General features: G+C 57.4%; 1 pseudogene; it reads right to left on the bottom strand.

Moving 5' to 3' along the window:
• Positions 1-3,656: 3,656 nt before the first annotated feature.
• Positions 3,657-12,733, bottom strand: LOC136115858 (antigen WC1.1-like; annotated as a pseudogene).
• Between the last annotated feature and the right edge of the window lie 13,335 nt (positions 12,734-26,068).

The raw sequence follows: 26,068 nt of genomic DNA on the forward strand, positions 1-26,068 counted from the left end.
CACCTCTTTCCCTGCAGGCTGCAGACATCCCCCCTGCTGCCCCACCTTGCTCTTGTCTGAGCATCTTCCTCCCTTTGCTGAGATCTCTCCACCCTCCCCAGCTGTTCCTTGAAGCACAAAGCCTTGGGCTGATGCAGACTCCCTCTGCTGACCTGCTCCACCACAGCACTGCCCTTCCAGTCACCTTCCTTTCTGCTCACGTCCAGCCTGGACCTCCCCAGCTGCACTTTGGGCCATTATTTCTTTCTCATGCTCTTTCTCACTATGAAGAAACCTCCACCACCTCTGAAACCACCCTTCAAGCACTCTCAGGTGACTCCTGCACTGCTGCAGCCTCCCCAGCGCTGCTGGGCCAAAGCAGCTCAGGTCCCTCAGCATCCCACACCGTGTGCACAAGGTGCTGAACCTGCCTTGGCAGAGCCCTGCACTCTCCAGTTCCTCCCTGCTTCTCCAAACTGGGAAGCCGCACACTGGCACACCCCCGTGTGTGTGGGGTCACACCAGTGCTGAACCGAATGGGATGAGAACTCCAGGTGTCTGGGTCCCCACACTCCTCCCCATGCAGCCCCGTGTGCAGCTGCCTTGTTCATGGAGAGCGTGCACCACGGGCTGGTGTGGGGACCTTGGAGTGCCCAGGCCCTTCTCCTCAGGGTCACTGCTCAGCGTGTGGGGTCCTGCTCTGTCCTGATGGACGGGGTTGTTCTCCTGCCCTGATACAGCCCTGCTCAGTTCCTGGGATCAGCAGACTGAAGCCAGCTCAGCTGGAGCTGCGAGTGAAATCTCAAAGTTACAGAGGTCGAAGAGGGTAAAGAGAGGGGCTTCTGGTCGCATTTTCGATTTCGCTGCTCGGAAGTCCCCAGCAGCCCTTGCGGAGGCGGCTGACGTTACCACGGCGATGGTGATCACATCCCCTCCCCTTTGCCTTGAAAAAGCTTCTAGGAGGGCAGAGATGCACCAGGCACTGGGAGGTGAACGAGGTTATGGGGCAGGTGAGCACGACCCACGCTGTGCTGCAGCAGTGACCGTGGTAGCTCGTGCAGTAGGGCGTAGAGGTTCTGTCCCTCCTTGCTGCTAGACCTCTCACCTGTTGCTGGTGACACACACTGGGGGGCGGCAGGGCCAGCAGACAGGACACAACCAGCTCTTGTAGGTCAGATTATCAGGGGTTTTGTCCGGGTGTGGTTTTTTTCCCCGGTTTAACTAAAGGCAGCAGTGGTTTCTAGAAAAGGAAAGCTGTTGCTGCTAACACAAAGAGTGTGTCTACACAGACACTGCCCTCCAAGGAGGATGCAACCACCCAGGTTTCTGGCTGTGCAGAGTGTCTGTGCCCGGCATTGGTACCAGAGGATGGTATGGGAGGCACCTGTGTACAATGTGACCAGGGCAATGACTTACTGTGCCCAGTGGCAGAGCTTAAGGAAGAGGTGGAGAGACTAAGGTGCATTAGGGAGAGTGAGGAGGAAATTGACTGGTGGAGTCAAACCCTTTTGACTCCTTAGGGTGGGCAACAGGAGATGGCGAAGCCCTGTCCCTCCTGCCATAAGGCAGATAGAGCAGACCTAATTGATGGGGAGGAATGGGAATAGGTCCCTGATCGGAGAGGTAAAAGAACCCTCTCTTGAACCCCATCACCACCCCTGGTGCCCTTAACAAATAGATATGAGGCCCTGGACCCAGAAAATCAGGCAGAGAACAGCCAAGAAGATGTGCCTGGATGGACCATCCTCCTGGATGGACCTCATCTACAAAACGGATTACAACTGCAGCTGTAAGGAAAAAACAAACAAGGGTGGTTGTAGTCGGCGACTCCTCCTGAGGGGAACAGAGGGCCCTGTATGTCGCCCAGACCCATCCCACAGGGAGGTCTGCTGCCTTCCTGGGGTTGGGCTGAGGGACATTAATAGAAGACTTCTGGAGCTAATTCAGCCCTCAGACTATTATCCCCTGTTAGCAGTCCAAGCTGGCAGCGAGGGCCTTAAATAGAAGAAGTGCCAAGATAATTAAAAAAGACTTTAAAGCACTGGGTCGGTCAGTTCATGGAACAGGAGCACAGGCGATATTTGCCTCAGTTCCTGTGCTGTCTGGGATAGATGAGGAGATAAATAATGAGAGGAGTAGAAAAGCCCATCTCATTAACAGGTGGCCAAAGGATTGGTGTCACCATCAACATTTTGGGTTTTTTGACCATGGGGCAAACTCCATGGTACCCGGTCTCCTCATATGAGATGGGCTTCATCCTTCTAGGAAGAGCAAGAGAACTATAGCCCAGAAGTTGTCGGGGCTGATCAGGAGGGCTTTAAACTGGGTTTGAACGGGGAAGGGATTGAAACTGGGCTCTCCAAAGATCAGCCTAAGGACGGAAAGCCTGAATTAAGAGTGAAATCAGCAGCCCACTTGAAGTGCATGTACACTAATGCACGCAGTATGGGCAACAAGCAAGAGGAGTTGGAAGCCATCGTGCAGCAGGAAAGCTGTGACATAGTTCCATCACAGAAACATGGTGGGATGACTCATACGACTGCAGGGCTGCTATGTGTGGCCACCAAGCTCTTCAGAAGAGACAGGCAGGGTAGGAGAGGTGGAGGGGTGGCTTTATATGTTAGAGAGTCTCTTTGACTCTGTTAAACTTGAGGTCAGCAGTGACAAGGTTGAGTGTCTGTGGACCAGAATGAGGGGGAAGTCCAACAAGGCCGACATCCTCGTGGGTGTCTGTTCTAGACTGCCCAACCAGGATGATGGAGGAGATGAATTATTCTACAAGCAGCTGGCAGATGTCTCAAAATCAACAGCCCTTGTTCTTGTGGGTGACTTTAACCTGCTGGATATCTGCTGGGAGCTCAATACTGCACAGAAGAGGCAGCCTAGGAATTTCCTAGAGTGTATAGAGGACAATTTCCCCTATTAGCTGGTAAATGAGCCGACCAGGGGTAAGGCCCCGCTAGACCTACTGTTCACAATCAGGGAAGGGCTGGTGGGAGATGTAGTGGTTGGAGGCCACCTGGGCATAGCGACCATGAAATAATAGAATTTTCAATACTCAGAGATGCAAGGAGAGCCGTTAATAAAACCTCTACACTGGACTTCCGAAGGGCAGATTTTTGCCTATTCTGAAGTCTAGTTCAGAGCATACCCTGGGACACAATGCTTAAACCACCTTGGGGTTCACTTCTGCGGGGTCACAGCCCAGGGCTGACCCTGATTGGCAGCTCTGTCATGGGCTCTGCACTGTGGGACCAGCGTGACCCAGGCAGCTGGGAGATCTCGGGATGAAGAAATGGGCACTGGGGAGCATCATGGGATCTGTTAGAGAGTCATTTTGACTAGAAACTGCCTGTGGCAAAGCAGGATGGAAGCCTCTCTGTCAGCATGATTATTCCACAGGGACCACGGGCTCTGGCAGCACCACAACCTGACCCCAAGCCTGTTGTCCCTGAGACAAACCCCTTCCGCACCGCCATGACTTTGTTCTCTGCTGCTCCTGCTAAAATTCGGGAAGATTTCCTGACACCTGGGCAGACACAAACCAGCTCCGGGTCAAACCCCCTGAGACTTTTAATAAGCACAAATATGATGCACAATGTAAAAATGGAAAACAACTGGAGGAAACTCTGGTCTGTTGGTGCTGCCCATGGGCAAAGGGAGGCGGTTCCTGGTGCTCACGGCTCTCCCAGCTGCACTGACCTCTCCTCCCTCCTGGCTGCACCCACCTGCACAGCAGGGATGGGCTCTCCTGGCCGGGGGCTCAGGGGCTGCTGTGCACCCAGCCCTGTCACAGCCTTTGTGTGTCACAGATGTGCCAGAGAGATCTCTTCAGCGTCATCGTAACCCATGCTCCCCGGGGAAAGGGACGCGGTGTCTCCTTCAGCTCCAGCGACCCCAGCACTTCTCTGGGAGCACAGGCTGCCCCCTGCAAGCAGCAGTGTGGGATATTGCAGCTCACCCCATGGGGTCTGTGCATCACCTTCCTCCCTGCTCCTCACCACACTCAGCTCCTTCTCCCACCCTTCAGTCCCTCCACGGGAAACTCCTGGGGCAGGTTCCCCCTTCCCAGGAGGTTTAGGTCTCAGTGCAGCAGCAACCAGGGTGGCAGTGGGGGTGGCACCCCAGGAACCAGCAGTGCTGAGTTTCCCTCTCACCTCTGGGTGCATTGCTGGGTTCTGCTCCCTCCTCTGGCACCCTCGGCATTTCCCGAGCTCCCTGTCTAGGGGCATCGTCCTCCCCAGGGTCAGAAACCTCCCTGGCATCATCATAGCCATCCACTGGGTTACCCTCAGGCAGAACAGGAACATCTGAAAAGAGAGGGGAGCTGGTGACAGGGAGAAGATCCATTGTGCAGAGCAGATGGGAGGCACTGGTGTTGGCAGCAGCACAGGAGACCCTCAGGTCCTCCTGGTCTCTGACGGTGACACCCAGTGACACCTCTGTCCTTCACTTGTCTGCAGGCAGATCAGCCCCTTCCTGCTTCATTACCTGGTGCTGATCCCAGACCATCCTCCTCCTCTCGGTGCCCAGGGTAGGGCTGCAGCTGGGTCAGGGACTGCTCTGAAGAGAAGCCTGGAGAGATGCACAGCGGTTGTTATGGGACGAGACCACTGACCTGGTTTGTGGTCAGCACTGCTGGGGAGGGGGGACCCACAGAGCTGGGGCTGCATGGGGAGGAGGGCTGGGAATTCACCCTGCTCCCCTGGGACAAGCCCTGTCTCAAAGGTGCTCCCAGAGCTGCCCCAGGACAGCTCTTCCCTCACTCGCCAAGTGGCTGCAGGGGCAGGAAGAGAGGGGCTGTCCAGCTGCGATGGGCGAAGCTGGTTGGGAGGCAGCTCCTCTCCCGGGCCCAGGGCTGGGGTGCTCTCCCCACAGACCACACAGCCCCAGCACTGCAGGGACCACGGGCTGGGGGCTTCAGGGCATCAGCCCTGGGGTGGGGTGGGGGGAAAGGGTCCTGCAGATGTGCCCACACCCACCTGAGCGACCAAACCTCGCCTGCTTCTCCCACGCTGGGCTGTGACCGATCTCCTCGTACACGGCCTCGGGGAAGAGCTCCTGGGCTGTCCTGGAGCCTGGGGACAGAGGCAGAGCTGGCATGGGGACAGGCAGAGGGGCAATGGGACCCCACTGTGCTCCCCAAACCTGTTCCTTGGCCCAGCCCAGGACTGCTCCAACAGCACAGCCCCACTGTGCTGTCCAGGAACAGCTGCCACATCCCCAGCGAGGGCCACATCACTGTGGAGATGATCTGGGGCAGCATCACCCTCACATCAGCCCCTTGGAGACAGCGCTCAAGCCCCTCTGGCCCCTGGGTCATCCCCCTTGTCTGACCCCAGAGCAGCTCCCGTGCTTCCCCTCCACCTGGAGCCAACCCCTGTCTGCCCCACAAGTCCATAGCAGGGCCCCTGCCCTACCAAGTGCAGGCAGGGCTGGGCAGAGGGTCAGCCTGGGGCCTGACTCCATGGAGATGGGCCCTGCTGCCCTATGTTCCTCCTGTCTTCTCCTTTGCCCCAGAGCACCCTCCAGCATTACCCAGAGCACTGCCAGCCTTGGCCATCTCCTCTAGGGTAACATTTCCCCCAGGATAACATCATCTACAGGATAACATCTCCCCCAGGATAACATCTCCTCCAGGATAACATCTCCCCCAGGATAACATCTCCAACAGTCCTGCTCTGCCCTGTCTCTCCTTACTCCATCTCTTGCTCCAACCACCTCTGGGCTCTCTCCACCCCTTCCTGCTGGTGCCCTATGGCCAGACAGTCAAAGGGGTGTGTGGGACAGGTGACAGCACACAGTGTCCTCCCCTCAGCTCTGATCGTACCCCTTACTGACCCCCCACAGCACCCCCAGCCCTTCCAGGAGGCATCACTGGGAGCTCTGTGGAAGGACCCACCTCTGCGCCCAGCCCTGGCACTGAGCGCTTGCCAGGCCAGCAGGGCCAGGAGCAGGCAGAGCAGGGCCCCCAGGATGATGCAGATGATGACGGGCACTGAGGTTCTCCCGCTGACAGTCGGACGGCCCCGGGTGGGATCTGCACAGGCAAGAACATGGAAGAACAGCACCAGCCCTGGGAGAGGTGGAGGCAGCACCAGCCCTGACCCCCATCACACAAGGCAGCAGAGAGTGGAGGGCCCCAGGGGCGATGATGGAGAATCTCCCACCCTGCTGACTGAATTTCACCCCCTCCTCAACCCCCACACAACCAGCCCAGTGCCTCCTCCTGGGAGTTTCACGCTCCAGCAAGGAGCCCCTTCCACCCAACTGTGGGTCAGAGCCTGGCCCTGGGATACCCAGCCCTGGGGAGGACGAGTTACCTGCTTGGGGTGGGGATGCTGCTGTCCTGGGTGCAGCTGCAGGGGAGGAAAAGGAGAGCTGGGCTGAGAGGGTGGGAGTGCATGTACCAGGGAGCCTCCCCTGCAACACACGGTGTCTGTAGGGTCCCTGACACATCCCACCCTAATTACCCCTCCCAGAGTGCTAGATAGGAACCCAGGACAGGGCCCGGGGCCTCTGCGCTGGGCGGCAGGCAGGGTGGCACAGGCATCCCAGGGGATGGATGGTGCTGGAGCTGCAGGGCCCCATGGGCAGTGGCGCAAGGACACCCGGTTCCACCAAGGGTGCTCCCTGCTTGGCACCAGGCTGCTGCACCCCACAGGAACGTTCCTGCTCTCGGAGCTCAGGGGCAGTGCCAGGACCAAGCGGGTGAAAGGCCTTTCCTAGCTCCCTGCCGATACCTGAGCAAGGGGTCCTGGACCCCGCTCACCCGAGCAGCGCACGGCAGCGTCTTCCTTATGCCGGCAAGCACGTCCATCCCCAGGCCGGGCCCAGCAGTCCTGCAGAGATGACTCCGTCCCCCGGCACTCCACCCGCTCCAGCCAGATGGGGCCTTGGCCCACCCCAAAAGCAGCCTCATGCAGGGCAGACACCGCGGGGCCACAGCCCAGCTGCCTGCACGCCACCTGGGCGTCCCGCATGTCCCAGGAGTCATCGCACACTGTCCCCCAGGAGCCACGATGCCAGAGCTCCACTCTGCCCGAGCACCCGTCCTCGCCTCCCACGGCACGGATCTTCTCCCTGTCTGGAGAAGGCAAAGAGCTCCCACGGCACTCAGACAGCAGAGGAGCCAGGCAAGAGGAGCACGCGGAGGAGCAGCTCCCTACCTGTGCAGCTGCTGGAGTTGGGGCACGGGGCCAAAGGCTCTGGGGGCATTTCTGGGCGTCCCCCTGAAGAAGGAAACACGGTGGTGAAGGGGCTGGCTCGGGGGATTGTGCAGAAGAGAGCAGGGCTGAGCTCTGCTTGTGCCCGTGTGTACCATCTTGGTCACAGAGCAGCAGGAGGGTGGCCATGGAGGGGAGGGTCCTCTGAACCCTCTCTGGTCTCTGCTGAGAGCCCACTTGCAGATGTCGCTGCCTCCCCCAGGCACTGCTGGGTGGCAACGGCTCCCGGACATGAGGGGCACTGAGAACTGTGGTCACATCTGTGCCACCAGCAGCAGAAGAGTCTGACATGGCAATGAAAACCCCTCCAAGCTCTTTCTCTGCATTTGGCCGTGCCCAGAGGGGAGCAGAAGCTGGGGTGACACCAGTGCCCGAGTGGCTCAGAGTTACCATTGCAGGTGATGTGGGTCTCATCTCGCAGGTCATCGCACGACTGTGGGTTCCAGGGAGCAGAGGGACACTGCCAGAAGGAGCTGGTTCCCTTCTCACACTGCATGTAATCCAGCCAGGCAGGGCCAGACACCCTGCCATAGGGCAGGCCTGTTTCCAGGGATCCTCCGTCCCCACAGCCCAGCTCCTTGCACACCAGTGACACCGTGTCAGGAGTCATCGAGCTGGAGCAAACGCTCCCCCACGTCCCATTGTAGAAAACCTGGAGGCGCCCGGAGCAGCCATCACTGTTCCCCAGCCTCAGGTCCATGAACTCTGGGAGGAAAGGCAGCAAGAGAACGGCTGGTGTGGGGCTGTGGGAGCCAGGACACCCCTGCGCTCCCCAGGCCCCCAGCCAGGCAGGGCAGGGCCAGCAAGTCCCCCTTGCACCCAGGGCAGAGAGAAGTCCCTGATGGACACAGCCCCTGCTCTCCCCGCTCACCCTGGGGGACAGCTGAGCTCCCCAGGGACCCCGGCGAACTGAGGGCACCCGTGCATGGGTGTCCCTAGGCCAGGCTCAGGCAGGGGCTCAGCCAGGGACAGCCCTGCATCCCGGCCTCCGGGGAAGCATCCCGGCACAGCTCCCGGCACACACCTGAGCAGATGACGCCCGCGTCCTCTTTGTGCCCGCAGTCGTGCTGCCCCCAGGGCCCGGCAGCGCAGTCCCAGAGAGCAGCTTCGGCCCCGGAGCAGTTCACACCGTCCAGCCAGATCTGCCCGGAGCCTTCCCCGAAGCGAGCGGAGCCGGCCGCCTCCACCGCCCCTCCGCAGCCCAGCTGGTGGCAAACGACGGCGGCATCAGACAGGTCCCAGCCATCGTCACAGACGGTCCCCCAGCTGCCCTGGTAGTAGATCTCCACTCTCCCTGCGCAGCGCCCGGGCCCGTGCACCAACCGGATCCGCCGGCTCCCTGCAGTGGGGAGGAACCCCCGGTGTTGTCAGCGGGTGGCCGCCCCCCCACCCCATCACCCGGGGACCCGTGCAGCGCCGCTCACCCCAGCAAATGACTCCCACGTCCTCCACAACCCCTCCCAACAGGGCACTCCTGCGCAGGGAGGTGTTGCAGCGGGTCAGGCTGGCCTCGTGCCCTGCGCACCGGACCCCTCGCAGCCCCACGGGGCCCGTCCCTCGCTCTGCCTTTGGGGGGTTGTAGGCTTTTTCTGCCTCTCCACACCGCAGCTGCCGGCACACCACGCTGGCCTCCCGCACGTCCCACTGGTCGTCCAGGACTCTGCCCCACGTCCCGCGCTGGAAGATCTCCACTCGCCCGTCGCACCGGCTCCCGCCGCCCACCAGCCGCAGGGACGCAGGGTCGGCTGGGCCTGGGGAGAGCAGAGGAGCCACAGCCATCAGCGGCACGGGGCAGCACGGCAGCCTCCAGGGAGGAGGGCAAGGGGGGGCTGTTGGACCAAACAGGGCGAGAGTGAGCCCTGTGCTGACGAGAAGCGAGGGCAAAGCCCAGGCCCTGTCTGCAGCTCACACCCAGGCCTGCTGCGGCTGGGTGGTGGGATGAGGCTCTGCAGGGCTCTCTGTGGGGACGGGATGTGTTTGTCTGCAGCTGCAGGATGGAGCAGAGCCCCACCAGCCTGTTCTGGGCTCGTCCTACAGAACCCGGGCCGGGCAGTGGTACCAGGGCCTCAGGCACTGCCCTGGGGACAGGTGTCCGTCTCTGTTCAGACCTCAGCTCTCCCAGAGCAGAGCGATCAGTCTGAGCAGGGAAAGCCCCCCAGGGATCCTCCAGGGAGAAATTTAGCCTGGTGCTGCCATGGGACCCCTGCTTTGGGTGGCCGTGTCTCACACAAAGGGAAACGGAGCTAATGCACCATTTTCCCAGCACTCACCTGAGCAAACGACAGCAGCGTTGTTCCCGTGGGAGCACGGGGAGGCCCCCAGGGTGACCACTGGGCACTGTCCCAGGTGGGCTTCAGTCCCGTCACAGTGGAATGCGTCTCTCCAGACAGGGCCAGTCTCTCTCCCAAAATGCTCTCCTCCAGGAATGGACTCAGCAAACCCACAGTTGAGTTGATGACACAGAACGTGGGCATCCGAGAGATCCCAGCGGGAGGCACAGAGGGTCCCCCAGGTCCCCAGCACCTGGACCTCCACCCTCCCCGCACACACTGTGCTGCCATTCACCAGCCTGAACCCTGTGTACTCTGGGGACAGAGGAGGAGAGAATCACACGTTAGGGATTGGAAGGGACCTCAAAGCTCATCCAGTGCAATCCCCCCATGGAGCAGGAACACCCAGCTGAGGTTCCACAGGAAGGGGTCCAGGCGGGTTTGAATGTCTGCAGAGAAGGAGACTCCACAGCCTCCCTGGGCAGCCTGGGCCAGGCTCTGGAACCCTTACTGCAGACTGCACTCCCTCAGTTCAGCTGTGAGGATGCTATGGGATACTGTGTGAAATGCTTTACTGAGGTCAAGATAGGTCACGTCCACTGCTCTGCCATCACCCATCCACCTCATTATGTCCTCATAAAAGGCTATGAGGTTGGTCAAGCACAACTTCCCTTTGCTGAAGCCATGCTGACTGTCCCTAATGACCCTCTTATCCCTGATCTGCCTTGAGATGGCACCAAGGAGAAGTCGTTCCATTGGTTTCCCAAGGATGGAGGTGATGCTGACCGGTCTGTAGTTACCCGGGTCCTCCTTCTTGTCCTTTTTGAAGACTGGAGCGACATTTGCTTTCCTCCAGTCCTCAGGCACCTCTCCCATTTCCCAAGACTTGGTAAAAATGATGGAGAGCAGCCCAGCAATGACCCCAGCCAGCTCCCTCAGCACCCGCGGGTGCATCCCATCCAGACCCATGGATTTATGGATGTCCAGATTGCCTCACTGCTCCCTAACCCAGTCCTCATCGACCCAGGCAAACTCCTCCATTGTGCTGCCTTCCTCTGGGGCCTCAGTAGTACGGGGCTCCTCAGGACAGCCCTCGGCAGAGTAGGCATAGACAAAGAAGGCGTTCAGAAAGGGCAGGTCGGTGCTTTTGTACCCTCAGTAGCTGGTGGAAAGGCCGGAGGGACAAAGGCCTTTCTTCTTCTGCATGGTCTTCATGCTGCAGACAGTCCCATGATCCCTTCTGTCCTACACCCACCCAGCCTGGTCCTTGCTCTGTCCCCAACCCCCGGCACAGCCCCAGTGTTCAGCACCCCACCCCGAGTCCTCACGTGTGCAGCTGACAGCAGCGCTGTTCATCTGGGTGCAGGCCTGGTCCCTGGAGGACCCCGTGGGGCAGGAGGACAGGAGGGACTCATTCCCCACACACTGCAGCTCTCCATCCCACGCGGGACCAGCCCCTTCTCCAAAGTGACCTCCTGCAGACTCAGGCAGGGCCACGCCGCACTGCAGCTCCCTGCAGACCACCTCAGCAGCCTTGGGGCCAAAGTGGGAATCACAAACACTTTTCCACTGGTCCCCATCACGGATCTGCACACGTCCTGAGCAGCGGCTCTTCCCGTCCACCAGACGGACAAATCCTGGAAAAAAACACCAAAAACCAAATCATACAAACCTGTGGTGAGGCAGGAGGGGTTGGGCAGCTGGTCAGTGCTGCCTGCATGCGTTCCTGTGCCCGCAAGGCTGTCACAGCTTTCCCAAGGACCGGTCACACCAGCAATGACAGTCCCAGCTCAGCAGACTGGTTGGCCACATTGGGACCTCCTTCAGATCATGTTTGTTGCTTCCTGAGAGGGTTAGGGCCTTCCCTCATCCCACCCTAAAGGTGGGATCAGGTTGACCCCTTACCTGAACACGTCACTCCAGCATCCTCATCATGTTCACAGTCATGATCACCCCATCCTCTGTGTTCGCAGTCAGACAGGGCAGATTCGGTGCCATCACAGTCGACATCATCCATCCAAATTGGGCCAGATCCTGGCCCAAAGTGTCCATACCAGTGAGCTCCAACAGCAGATCCACAGCCCAGCTGCTTACAAACCACTGCAGCATCATTAATGCTCCAATCGTCACCACACACGGTCCCCCACTGTCCCTGGTGTTTCACCTCCACTCTCCCGGCACAGCGCCTGCCGCCATCCGCCAGCCTCACCTCCGCAGCACCTTCAAACACCAACACGGGATGAGTCGGGAGAGCACCGAGCCCCAGCGCTGCAGCTCTGGGGGAACCTCCTGCCTGGGCAGACCCAGGGGTACCAGGGTGGGAGTCCCTTCCCCTGCAGGTCCCCAGGCAGTGTGAGGGTCCCTTCTGTCCCCACAGCTGCACAAGGCTGGGGGTGCCCATGTCCAGCCCTGCTGGGTCATTCTCCATCCCACCACACAAGGCACCTCTTCCCACTCCAACGGCCACCTGCCCCCCACCCATGCCCACCCACACACCGCCCTGCCCTGCACTGGGCACTCGCTGCCCCCAGCCCAGCACCCCCTGAACAGCCCCGTGTACCCAGGGCTGTAGCTTCCCATGTAAACCACCTGCCCCAGCACCATCCAAACCCACCCCACCCCAGGGCTTTCCCTGTTCCCACTAAGATGATCCAGAGGATCCCACATCCCCTCCTCTCCCCTGGCATCAGCCCAGCCCCTGCACTGGCCCAGGCCCCCCGGGAAGGACGTCTCCCTACTGTAGATGTCCCTGTCCTCTTCTCTCTGTGGGGCACAAACTGCGCTTGTGGCGTCAGGGCTCCCCTGGAACAAGGGGTGCTTAGCAGCACACAAACCCTCTGGGGCACCCCAGAGGCTGCCAGTGCCCTGGGGATCTCTGGGTGCTGCCATCGCCAGTGAGGCCACCGCTGGTCCAGAGGCAGAGTGCGGGGAACAAAGGGTCCCTAAATGATATCCAGGACAGAGGGTCTGTGAATCCAACCAGGCACAAGCTGAACACTGGAGCCCTGGAAAAGGAGATACTGTCTCCCACCCAGACAGGCACAAGGAGAGACACAGGCTCCATGGATCTGAGCACCTTCTGCCCCCTGTCTCAGCAGCACCTGCAAAGGAACCCCGTTCCCAGACAGATCCCCATGATCACACAGGTACCCACTGGCCCTGGGTGGTGGGACAAGGCAGTCAGCACTTACCCCTGCACAGCTCTACCCAGAGGAGCAGCCACAGCATCTGAGGGCACAGGAGTCCCTCTGTGCCCATCCTGAGCCTCCTGCCCTGATGGCACAACGCTCTGTGCCGCACTCCCTGCCACAGCTCCAGGGAATCGTGGGAGCAATGATGACAGGAGGGCAGTATATCTCTGCAGATCCCCCCAGTTACAGGAGGAGCCAATCGAAGCAGCAGCACCTTTTTAGACATTATCGGGAGCCATCTCCCCTCCGACACGGCCCAGTCCTCCAATGAACTTCTCCAGCGCCGTTCATGACCATATATGAGGGACGGCTCCGCTGCAGGTGCCACATCACTGCAATGGTAGAACATCACAGGACAGGGCTGGCTGTAGTGGGGGAAGCAGTTTGTTCTCCCTTTGAGCTCTGAGTGTGGACCAGGAGCACTGAGCATGTGCTGCGACTGGCACATCCAAGAGCCCGAGGTGAGAGTGTCCAGTGACCCCAGTGCCATAAGACCCAGGGGCTGGGACTGCACCGGGGCTGTGTCAGGAAGGGAAGGAAACAGCCCCTGTGACAGAGCCCGCTGTGCTGGGAGCAGCAGCTGGGAAAGGGCCATAGCCCAGGGCAGAGCCCCATCCCAGGAGCGCTGGCTCACCCACCGCTCCCTGGAGAGCCCGCGGAAGGTCCCTCACAGGAGCTGGAGTTGGGACACGTCCCTGTCCTGGCAGCAGACGTGCAGCCCAGAGGCTCAGACGTGTCCCTGACTGTCAGCGTGTCACCGAGGGGCCGTTATTCCCCACGGGTGGATCAGAGCTGCAGCCTGCAGGTGCACAAACCACAGCCCCCGTGCTCCCCCCGCGGCGCCCAGGCAGGAAGTCTGTGGTTTCCTCCTGGCGCCGTGCCCGGGTTCATCCCTGCGGTGCCCCTGAGACACCCCCAGCCCGACGGCTGCAGCCAGGGCTGCAGGGGCTGCTCCTTCAGCCTCGCAGGCACGGGGCCGGGCAGCTCCTGTAGCTCCTGGGGATCCCGTGACAGCACATGGACGGTCGGCACCGCGCTCCATGGCCATGGGGTGACACTGGTGATGTGAGCACTGCTCCTCCTACTGCCACTGCTGTGTGCTCATTGGTTACACTGACAGTGACCTCACACCCTCTGCTGCCACTGCTGTGTGCTCATTGGTTACACTGACAGTGACCTCACACCCTCTGCTGCCACTGCTGTGTGCTCATTGGTTACACTGACAGTGACCTCACACCCTCTGCTGCCACTGCTGTGTGCTCATTGGTTACACTGACAGTGACCTCACACACTCTGCTGCCACTGCTGTGTGCTCATTGGTTACACTGACAGTGACCTCACACCCTCTGCTGCCACCGCTGTGTGCTCATTGGTTACACTGACAGTGACCTCACACCCTCTGCTGCCACCGCTGTGTGCTCATTGGTTACACTGACAGTGACCTCACACCCTCTGCTGCCACCGCTGTGTGCTCATTGGTTACACTGACAGTGACCTCACACCCTCTGCTGCCACCGCTGTGTGCTCATTGGTTACACTGACAGTGACCTCACACCCTCTGCTGCCACTGCTGTGTGCTCATTGGTTACACTGACAGTGACCTCACACCCTCTGCTGCCACTGCTGTGTGCTCATTGGTTACACTGACAGTGACCTCACACCCTCTGCTGCCACCGCTGTGTGCTCATTGGTTACACTGACAGTGACCTCACACCCTCTGCTGCCACCGCTGTGTGCTCATTGGTTACACTGACAGTGACCTCACACCCTCTGCTGCCACCGCTGTGTGCTCATTGGTTACACTGACAGTGACCTCACACCCTCTGCTGCCACCGCTGTGTGCTCATTGGTTACACTGACAGTGACCTCACACCCTCTGCTGCCACCGCTGTGTGCTCATTGGTTACACTGACAGTGACCTCACACCCTCTGCTGCCACCGCTGTGTGCTCATTGGTTACACTGACAGTGACCTCACACCCTCTGCTGCCACCACTCTGTACTCATTGGTTACACTGACAGTGACCTCACACCCTCTGCTGCCACTGCTGTGTGCTCATTGGTTACACTGACAGTGACCTCACACCCTCTACTGCCACTGCTGTGTGCTCATTGGTTACACTGACAGTGACCTCACACCCTCCAGTGCCCTGCTGTGTGCTCATTGGTTACACTGACAGTGACCTCACACCCTCTGCTGCCACCACTGTGTGCTCATTGGTTACACTGACAGTGACCTCACACCCTCTGCTGCCACCACTGTGTGCTCATTGGTTACACTGACAGTGACCTCACACCCTCTGCTGCCACTGCTGTGTGCTCATTGGTTACACTGACAGTGACCTCACACCCTCTACTGCCACTGCTGTGTGCTCATTGGTTACACTGACAGTGACCTCACACCCTCCAGTGCCACCGCTGTGTGCTCATTGGTTACACTGACAGTGACCTCACACCCTCTACTGCCACTGCTGTGTGCTCATTGGTTACACTGACAGTGACCTCACACCCTCTGCTGCCACTGCTGTGTGCTCATTGGTTACACTGACAGTGACCTCACACCCTCTGCTGCCACCGCTGTGTGCTCATTGGTTACACTGACAGTGACCTCACACCCTCTACTGCCACTGCTGTGTGCTCATTGGTTACACTGACAGTGACCTCACACCCTCTACTGCCACTGCTGTGTGCTCATTGGTTACACTGACAGTGACCTCACACCCTCTACTGCCACTGCTGTGTGCTCATTGGTTACACTGACAGTGACCTCACACCCTCTACTGCCACCGCTGTGTGCTCATTGGTTACACTGACAGTGACCTCACACCCTCTACTGCCACTGCTGTGTGCTCATTGGTTACACTGACAGTGACCTCACACCCTCTGCTGCCACTGCTGTGTGCTCATTGGTTACACTGATAGTGACCTCACACCTCCTACTGCCACTGCTGTGTGCTCATTGGTTACACTGACAGTGACCTCACACCCTCTGCTGCCACTGCTGTGTGCTCATTGGTTACACTGACAGTGACATCACACCCTCTGCTGCCACTGCTGTGTGCTCATTGGTTACACTGACAGTGACCTCACACCCTCTGCTGCCACTGCTGTGTGCTCATTGGTTACACTGACAGTGACCTCACACCTCCTACTGCCACTGCTGTATGCTCATTGGTTACACTGACAGTGACCTCACACCCTCTGCTGCCACTGCTGTGTGCTCATTGGTTACACTGACAGTGACCTCACACCCTCTACTGCCACTGCTGTGTGCTCATTGGTTACACTGACAGGGACCTCACACCCTCTGCTGCCAATGCTGTGTGCTCATTGGTTACACTGACAGTGACCTCACACCCTCTGCTGCCACCGCTGTGTGCTCATTGGTTACACTGACAGTGACCTCACACCCTCTGCTGCCACTGCTGTGTGCTCATTGGTTACACTGACAGTGACCTCACACCCTCTACTGCCACTGCTGTGTGCTCATTGGTTACACTGACAGTGACCTCACACCCTCTACTGCCACTGCTGTGTGCTCATTGGTTACACTGACAGTGACCTCACACCCTCCAGTGCCACCGCTGTGTGCTCATTGGTTACACTGACAGTGACCTCACACCCTCTGCTGCCACCGCTGTGTGCTCATTGGTTACACTGACAGTGACCTCACACCTCCTACTGCCACTGCTGTATGCTCATTGGTTACACTGACAGTGACCTCACACCCTCTGCTGCCACCGCTGTGTGCTCATTGGTTACACTGACAGTGACCTCACACCCTCTACTGCCACTGCTGTGTGCTCATTGGTTACACTGACAGTGACCTCACACCCTCTACTGCCACTGCTGTGTGCTCATTGGTTACACTGACAGTGACCTCACACCCTCTCCTGCCACCGCTTGTGTGCTCATTGGTTACACTGACAGTGACCTCACACCTCCTACTGCCACTGCTGTGTGCTCATTGGTTACACTGACAGTGACCTCACACCCTCTGCTGCCACTGCTGTGTGCTCATTGGTTACACTGACAGTGACCTCACACCCTCTGCTGCCACCGCTGTGTGCTCATTGGTTACACTGACAGTGACCTCACACCCTCTGCTGCCACCGCTGTGTGCTCATTGGTTACACTGACAGTGACATCACACCCTCTGCTGCCACCGCTGTGTGCTCATTGGTTACACTGACAGTGACCTCACACCCTCTGCTGCCACCGCTGTGTGCTCATTGGTTACACTGACAGTGACCTCACACCCTCTGCTGCCACCGCTGTGTGCTCATTGGTTACACTGACAGTGACCTCACACCCTCTGCTGCCACTGCTGTGTGCTCATTGGTTACACTGACAGTGACCTCACACCCTCCAGTGCCACCGCTGTGTGCTCATTGGTTACACTGACAGTGACCTCACACCCTCCAGTGCCACCGCTGTGTGCTCATTGGATACACTGACAGTGACCTCACACCCTCTGCTGCCACCGCTGTGTGCTCATTGGTTACACTGACAGTGACCTCACACCTCCTACTGCCACTGCTGTGTGCTCATTGGTTACACTGACAGTGACCTCACACCCTCTGCTGCCACTGCTGTGTGCTCATTGGTTACACTGACAGTGACCTCACACCCTCTACTGCCACTGCTGTGTGCTCATTGGTTACACTGACAGTGACCTCACACCCTCTGCTGCCACTGCTGTGTGCTCATTGGTTACACTGACAGTGACCTCACACCCTCTGCTGCCACCGCTGTGTGCTCATTGGTTACACTGACAGTGACCTCACACCCTCTACTGCCACTGCTGTGTGCTCATTGGTTACACTGACAGTGACCTCACACCCTCTACTGCCACTGCTGTGTGCTCATTGGTTACACTGACAGTGACCTCACACCCTCTACTGCCACCGCTGTGTGCTCATTGGTTACACTGACAGTGACCTCACACCCTCTACTGCCACTGCTGTGTGCTCATTGGTTACACTGACAGTGACCTCACACCCTCTGCTGCCACTGCTGTGTGCTCATTGGTTACACTGATAGTGACCTCACACCCTCTACTGCCACTGCTGTGTGCTCATTGGTTACACTGACAGTGACCTCACACCCTCTGCTGCCACTGCTGTGTGCTCATTGGTTACACTGACAGTGACATCACACCCTCTGCTGCCACTGCTGTGTGCTCATTGGTTACACTGACAGTGACCTCACACCCTCTGCTGCCACTGCTGTGTGCTCATTGGTTACACTGACAGTGACCTCACACCTCCTACTGCCACTGCTGTATGCTCATTGGTTACACTGACAGTGACCTCACACCCTCTGCTGCCACTGCTGTGTGCTCATTGGTTACACTGACAGTGACCTCACACCCTCTACTGCCACTGCTGTGTGCTCATTGGTTACACTGACAGGGACCTCACACCCTCTGCTGCCAATGCTGTGTGCTCATTGGTTACACTGACAGTGACCTCACACCCTCTGCTGCCACCGCTGTGTGCTCATTGGTTACACTGACAGTGACCTCACACCCTCTGCTGCCACTGCTGTGTGCTCATTGGTTACACTGACAGTGACCTCACACCCTCTACTGCCACTGCTGTGTGCTCATTGGTTACACTGACAGTGACCTCACACCCTCTACTGCCACTGCTGTGTGCTCATTGGTTACACTGACAGTGACCTCACACCCTCCAGTGCCACCGCTGTGTGCTCATTGGTTACACTGACAGTGACCTCACACCCTCTGCTGCCACCGCTGTGTGCTCATTGGTTACACTGACAGTGACCTCACACCCTCTACTGCCACTGCTGTGTGCTCATTGGTTACACTGACAGTGACCTCACACCCTCTCCTGCCACCGCTTGTGTGCTCATTGGTTACACTGACAGTGACCTCACACCTCCTACTGCCACTGCTGTGTGCTCATTGGTTACACTGACAGTGACCTCACACCCTCTGCTGCCACTGCTGTGTGCTCATTGGTTACACTGACAGTGACCTCACACCCTCTGCTGCCACCGCTGTGTGCTCATTGGTTACACTGACAGTGACCTCACACCCTCTGCTGCCACCGCTGTGTGCTCATTGGTTACACTGACAGTGACATCACACCCTCTGCTGCCACCGCTGTGTGCTCATTGGTTACACTGACAGTGACCTCACACCCTCTGCTGCCACCGCTGTGTGCTCATTGGTTACACTGACAGTGACCTCACACCCTCTGCTGCCACCGCTGTGTGCTCATTGGTTACACTGACAGTGACCTCACACCCTCTGCTGCCACTGCTGTGTGCTCATTGGTTACACTGACAGTGACCTCACACCCTCCAGTGCCACCGCTGTGTGCTCATTGGTTACACTGACAGTGACCTCACACCCTCTGCTGCCACCGCTGTGTGCTCATTGGTTACACTGACAGTGACCTCACACCTCCTACTGCCACTGCTGTGTGCTCATTGGTTACACTGACAGTGACCTCACACCCTCTGCTGCCACCGCTGTGTGCTCATTGGTTACACTGACAGTGACCTCACACCCTCTGCTGCCACCGCTGTGTGCTCATTGGTTACACTGACAGTGACCTCACACCCTCTGCTGCCACTGCTGTGTGCTCATTGGTTACACTGACAGTGACCTCACACCCTCTGCTGCCACCGCTGTGTGCTCATTGGTTACACTGACAGTGACCTCACACCCTCTGCTGCCACCGCTGTGTGCTCATTGGTTACACTGACAGTGACCTCACACCCTCTGCTGCCACCGCTGTGTGCTCATTGGTTACACTGACAGTGACCTCACACCCTCTGCTGCCACTGCTGTGTGCTCATTGGTTACACTGACAGTGACCTCACACCCTCCAGTGCCACCGCTGTGTGCTCATTGGTTACACTGACAGTGACCTCACACCCTCTGCTGCCACCGCTGTGTGCTCATTGGTTACACTGACAGTGACCTCACACCTCCTACTGCCACTGCTGTGTGCTCATTGGTTACACTGACAATGACCTCACACCCTCTGCTGCCACCGCTGTGTGCTCATTGGTTACACTGACAGTGACCTCACACCCTCTGCTGCCACCGCTGTGTGCTCATTGGTTACACTGACAGTGACCTCACACCCTCTGCTGCCACCGCTGTGTGCTCATTGGTTACACTGACAGTGACCTCACACCCTCTGCTGCCACCGCTGTGTGCTCATTGGTTACACTGACAGTGACCTCACACCCTCTGCTGCCACCGCTGTGTGCTCATTGGTTACACTGACAGTGACCTCACACCCTCTGCTGCCACCGCTGTGTGCTCATTGGTTACACTGACAGTGACCTCACACCCTCTGCTGCCACCGCTGTGTGCTCATTGGTTACACTGACAGTGACCTCACACCCTCTGCTGCCACCGCTGTGTGCTCATTGGTTACACTGACAGTGACCTCACACCCTCTGCTGCCACTGCTGTGTGCTCATTGGTTACACTGACAGTGACCTCACACCCTCCAGTGCCACCGCTGTGTGCTCATTGGATACACTGACAGTGACCTCACACCCTCTGCTGCCACCGCTGTGTGCTCATTGGTTACACTGACAGTGACCTCACACCTCCTACTGCCACTGCTGTGTGCTCATTGGTTACACTGACAGTGACCTCACACCCTCTGCTGCCACTGCTGTGTGCTCATTGGTTACACTGACAGTGACCTCACACCCTCTACTGCCACTGCTGTGTGCTCATTGGTTACACTGACAGTGACCTCACACCCTCTACTGCCACTGCTGTGTGCTCATTGGTTACACTGACAGTGACCTCACACCCTCCAGTGCCACCGCTGTGTGCTCATTGGTTACACTGACAGTGACCTCACACCCTCTGCTGCCACCGCTGTGTGCTCATTGGTTACACTGACAGTGACCTCACACCCTCTACTGCCACTGCTGTGTGCTCATTGGTTACACTGACAGTGACCTCACACCCTCTGCTGCCACTGCTGTGTGCTCATTGGTTACACTGACAGTGACCTCACACCCTCTGCTGCCACCGCTGTGTGCTCATTGGTTACACTGACAGTGACCTCACACCCTCTACTGCCACTGCTGTGTGCTCATTGGTTACACTGACAGTGACCTCACACCCTCTACTGCCACTGCTGTGTGCTCAAGGGTTACACTGACAGTGACCTCACACCCTCTGCTGCCACTGCTGTGTGCTCATAGGTTACACTGACAGTGACCTCACACCCTCTACTGCCACTGCTGTGTGCTCATTGGTTACACTGACAGGGACCTCACACCCTCTGCTGCCAATGCTGTGTGCTCATTGGTTACACTGACAGTGACCTCACACCCTCTGCTGCCACCGCTGTGTGCTCATTGGTTACACTGACAGTGACCTCACACCCTCTGCTGCCACTGCTGTGTGCTCATTGGTTACACTGACAGTGACCTCACACCCTCCAGTGCCACCGCTGTGTGCTCATTGGTTACACTGACAGTGACCTCACACCCTCTGCTGCCACCGCTGTGTGCTCATTGGTTACACTGACAGTGACCTCACACCTCCTACTGCCACTGCTGTGTGCTCATTGGTTACACTGACAGTGACCTCACACCCTCTGCTGCCACCGCTGTGTGCTCATTGGTTACACTGACAGTGACCTCACACCCTCTACTGCCACTGCTGTGTGCTCATTGGTTACACTGACAGTGACCTCACACCCTCTGCTGCCACTGCTGTATGCTCATTGGTTACACTGACAGTGACCTCACACCCTCTGCTGCCACCGCTGTGTGCTCATTGGTTACACTGACAGTGACCTCACACCCTCTGCTGCCACCGCTGTGTGCTCATTGGTTACACTGACAGTGACCTCACACCCTCTGCTGCCACCGCTGTGTGCTCATTGGTTACACTGACAGTGACCTCACACCCTCTGCTGCCACCGCTGTGTGCTCATTGGTTACACTGACAGTGACCTCACACCCTCTGCTGCCACTGCTGTGTGCTCATTGGTTACACTGACAGTGACCTCACACCCTCTGCTGCCACTGCTGTGTGCTCATTGGTTACACTGACAGTGACCTCACACCCTCTACTGCCACTGCTGTGTGCTCATTGGTTACACTGACAGTGACCTCACACCCTCCAGTGCCCTGCTGTGTGCTCATTGGTTACACTGACAGTGACCTCACACCCTCTGCTGCCACCGCTGTGTGCTCATTGGTTACACTGACAGTGACCTCACACCCTCTGCTGCCACCACTGTGTACTCATTGGTTACACTGACAGTGACCTCACACCCTCTGTGGCCACTGCTGTGTGCTCATTGGTTACACTGACAGTGACCTCACACCCTCTACTGCCACTGCTGTGTGCTCATTGGTTACACTGACAGTGACCTCACACCCTCTGCTGCCACCGCTGTGTGCTCATTGGTTACACTGACAGTGACCTCACACCCTCTGCTGCCACCGCTGTGTGCTCATTGGTTACACTGACAGTGACCTCACACCTCCTACTGCCACTGCTGTGTGCTCATTGGTTACACTGACAGTGACCTCACACCCTCTGCTGCCACTGCTGTGTGCTCATTGGTTACACTGACAGTGACCTCACACCCTCTACTGCCACTGCTGTGTGCTCATTGGTTACACTGACAGTGACCTCACACCCTCTACTGCCACTGCTGTGTGCTCATTGGTTACACTGACAGTGACCTCACACCCTCCAGTGCCACCGCTGTGTGCTCATTGGTTACACTGACAGTGACCTCACACCCTCTGCTGCCACCGCTGTGTGCTCATTGGTTACACTGACAGTGACCTCACACCTCCTACTGCCACTGCTGTGTGCTCATTGGTTACACTGACAGTGACCTCATACCCTCTACTGCCACCGCTGTGTGCTCATTGGTTACACTGACAGTGACCTCACACCCTCTGCTGCCACCGCTGTGTGCTCATTGGTTACACTGACAGTGACCTCACACCCTCTGCTGCCACCGCTGTGTGCTCATTGGTTACACTGACAGTGACCTCACACCTCCTACTGCCACTGCTGTGTGCTCATTGGTTACACTGACAGTCACCTCACACCCTCTGCTGCCACTGCTGTGTGCTCATTGGTTACACTGACAGTGACCTCACACCCTCTACTGCCACTGCTGTGTGCTCATTGGTTACACTGACAGTGACCTCACACCCTCTACTGCCACTGCTGTGTGCTCATTGGTTACACTGACAGTGACCTCACACCCTCCAGTGCCACCGCTGTGTGCTCATTGGTTACACTGACAGTGACCTCACACCCTCTGCTGCCACTGCTGTGTGCTCATTGGTTTCACTGACAGTGACCTCACACCTCCTACTGCCACTGCTGTGTGCTCATTGGTTACACTGACAGTGACCTCACACCCTCTGCTGCCACTGCTGTGTGCTCATTGGTTACACTGACAGTGACCTCACACCCTCTACTGCCACTGCTGTGTGCTCATTGGTTACACTGACAGTGACCTCACACCCTCTGCTGCCACTGCTGTGTGCTCATTGGTTACACTGACAGTGACCTCACACCCTCTGCTGCCACTGCTGTGTGCTCATTGGTTACACTGACAGTGACCTCACACCCTCTACTGCCACTGCTGTGTGCTCATTGGTTACACTGACAGTGACCTCACACCCTCTGCTGCCACTGCTGTGTGCTCATTGGTTACACTGACAGTGACCTCACACCCTCTACTGCCACTGCTGTGTGCTCATTGGTTACACTGACAGTGACCTCACACCCTCTGCTGCCACTGCTGTGTGCTCATTGGTTACACTGACAGTGACCTCACACCCTCTACATGCCACTGCTGTGTGCTCATTGGTTGTACTGACAGTGACCTCACACCTCCTACTGCCACCGCTGTGTGCTCATTGGTTACACTGACAGTGACCTCACACCCTCTGCTGCCACTGCTGTGTGCTCATTGGTTACACTGACAGTGACCTCACACCCTCTACTGCCACTGCTGTGTGCTCATTGGTTACACTGACAGTGACCTCACACCCTCTACTGCCACTGCTGTGTGCTCATTGGTTACACTGACAGTGACTTCACACCCTCTACTGCCACTGCTGTGTGCTCATTGGTTGTACTGACAGTGACCTCACACCTCCTACTGCCACTGCTGTGTGCTCATTGGTTACACTGACAGTGACCTCACACCCTCTACTGCCACTGCTGTGTGCTCATTGGTTACACTGACAGTGACCTCACACCCCTCAGTGCTGGCTCAGCCCACAGCACCCGCTATTCCCAGCTGGGCTCCCATCCAAGCACTGACCGGGCCCAACCCTGCTTAGCTTCCCAGATCAGACCAGATGGGGCGTTCTCAGGGTGACGTGGCTGCTTAATTTATATATATATGTGTGTATATATATATATATATGTATATATATATATTTAAGTTCCCCAAGTATATCCTGATAGTATCTGAACTAAACTCTTTCTTCAAGGGCAGAGCAGAGGGGTAGGAGAACCTCTCTGACCCACTGACCACCCCCTTCTAACCCACCCCAGGTCCCATTGGCTTCCTGGCCACAAGGGCCCAGTGCTGGCTCATGCTCACCCTGCTGTCCCCAGGCCCCCCAGCTCCCTTTCCCCTACGCTGCTCTCTAACAGCTCATTCCCAACTCACACTGAACCTGGGCTTGTTCTGCCCAGATTCAAGACTCTACTGAGACCCCAGGGACCTCACCAGTACAACCTGTTTGCTCTGTGCACGTGTTGGGGTGACGCCATATTTTGTGTTATTTTCTCTATTTTCTTAGGAGTATTAGTAAAATATTTTTAACTTTTTTTTCCAACTTGCAAGTCTGTCTCTCTTTTCCACCTATCATCTTTATTCCCCATCAAATGATTGGTCAAACCACTTGTCAATCATCCATGTGCTGCACTCCCACCAGCCGTGATTGGTGCAGCCGGCACAGCTCGGCCCTGAACGCTGCCCGGTTTGTTCAACTCTCACCACCTTTCCTGCAGGCCTCAAAGCTTGATTGGCTGCTTACATATCAATCACTTGACTTGCCCTGCCTCCTCAAATGTGATTGGCTGTCCTGGGCCCACTGACTCCCCATAGACTTCTGGGTGGTTGTTGCCAGGCAACGAGCTCCACCTGAAAACGACATTCTGGGCTCAAAACAAAGGCTGTGGATGATAAAAGACACTTTGAGACCCTAAACATGAGGATTTGGCCCCAAGAAGGAGGCTCTGGGCACTCAAAGGACGGGCAGATGCTACAGATGGCGTTTTGGGCCCTGAACACAAGGGGACCCTCTTGGCTCCCACCCAAGCTGGGTTTGGTGCCCGTGACCCCACGGAACGACACCTGTGCTGTCCGGAGTGGCCACGGAACAGACGGAGCCCAAAGACACGGCCTCCAGGAGCTCAACGGGCTGTTGTGACATTTCATGGACGTTTCACAGGGGCAGCCCATGGACTGAGGGCAACTGTCTGTGTGTGACATCAAAGGACGGGAAGGGGAGCGGTGGTTGGCGAGGACGCGTTGGATCGTGTGGGACCTGAGCCTGACGTCCATGGGGTGGAACAAGGGGTGCAGAAAGGACCGTGGTGGTGGCCACGCTGCTCCTGCGTGGAGCTCCAGAGGCTGCAGGGGGATTTCTGCTCCACCAGGGCCCAGCACAAGGCAGTGGCCCGTTCATGTCTGTCCCTGCTCTGGGGCTGTGACCCCAGCAGCACCTGCACAGCAGCAGTGTCCTCACTGCCAACACCGGCTCTTTGCTCCGTCTGCCCCTCTGTCCCCATCTCCCTGTGTTCTCCCCACTCCCAGGCACCTTTCCCACCTTCTCCAGGACCCACCGAGGCCTCTGTCTGTCTATAGAGACTGAAAGCCCCTGCTTATATCTCCCCAAAATCCTGGCCACAATTTCCCTCCCTGTTTCCCATTGGTTTGTACCTCAGGTTTACAGACTCCCTCGGCACATACAATAACCCTTCCCCTCATCAATATGGATTCTTGGTACTTTGGCTGCACTTCCCCCAAATTAACTTGTCAATACAGGTATCGGTATATATACAGGTATCAGTATATATACAGGTATCAGTATATATTCTGGGAAAGAATTGTGTTTTACTTTAAGGATTCACAGTCCGATGTCTCTTGGTCCTTCCCCCGTGCTGGGCTCAGGCATCAGGTCCTCAGTGATGTAAAAACAACAATTCTTTGTTAAGTGTTCCTTAAAATAGTGCAGCTTTGGTTTCTACCAAGAGGGCATGTTCTGTGTGCCGTTCACATTTCACACATATTATACCAATTGATTTTTTCTCCCTGTTCAGTTCTTTCTACGCATCTCTTGTTATGTCCATAGGTAACCACCCAGAATTTGTACTTAGTTTTGATATTGTT

The sequence above is a fragment of the Patagioenas fasciata genome, chromosome 28, assembly GCF_037038585.1.
Source record: "Patagioenas fasciata isolate bPatFas1 chromosome 28, bPatFas1.hap1, whole genome shotgun sequence".
In the NCBI taxonomy this organism is placed as follows: domain Eukaryota; kingdom Metazoa; phylum Chordata; class Aves; order Columbiformes; family Columbidae; genus Patagioenas; species Patagioenas fasciata.